Genomic DNA, 738 nt, shown 5'->3' with positions numbered 1-738 from the left:
AGGAGGAGAAGGGAGAGGGAAGGGAGAAGGAAAGGAGAAGAAAAAAAAGAAACCAAGACAAAATGTGGACCTTTCTGAATGAACACAAGCTGAGTCCACGGCTGTCCTTGCCTTAGAGACATGCTCTAAGGGATCAAGCTTAGGAAGGAGTGACTGTTATACAAATTACATGGATGATAAACTTGCCAAGCTCCAGCCTTGGCTCCGGTTCAGGTACTGAGGCAGGGAAGGGGCAGCCACAAGGAAAACTCAAGTGACCCCAAATAGCCCCGGGCATCTTTATTTATATTTAAACAGAGTTTTGTTTTGTTTTTTAACCAGGGTAACAAGAACAGCTTTATTATTGGCTTCTATTTTTGATTTTAGGGGATACATCGTAATTTAAGGAATACACCATGATCATTATGAAAAGCCCCATTGTTCCCCTTTCTGCTTCTTCAAATACACCTTCCCACCCCTGCACAGCCTTATTCTAGACATGGAGTTCAGCATTTTTTCAGGCTTAACTAAATATCGAGCCGGACACATCCTGCTCCAGCAACACTTTATGTCAGCTGGCAGCTACTTGTGGTTACGAAGCTAAAAAAGTAATAGACGTGGTCCAATATTTTAAGGACAGCAATATTCAAACACAGACAATTCTTTCATGTCTGCAAGTTATGCTCTTATATGGCTCCCTTTTCTACAAGAGGGTCCCATGTCTGCATCTCTCTGTAAGGCACGCTTTCCCCACCCCCA

This window comes from Microtus ochrogaster, chromosome 15 (assembly GCF_000317375.1).
Source record: "Microtus ochrogaster isolate Prairie Vole_2 chromosome 15, MicOch1.0, whole genome shotgun sequence".
Classification (NCBI taxonomy): domain Eukaryota; kingdom Metazoa; phylum Chordata; class Mammalia; order Rodentia; family Cricetidae; genus Microtus; species Microtus ochrogaster.
Note: the sequence above shows the minus strand (reverse complement) of the source record.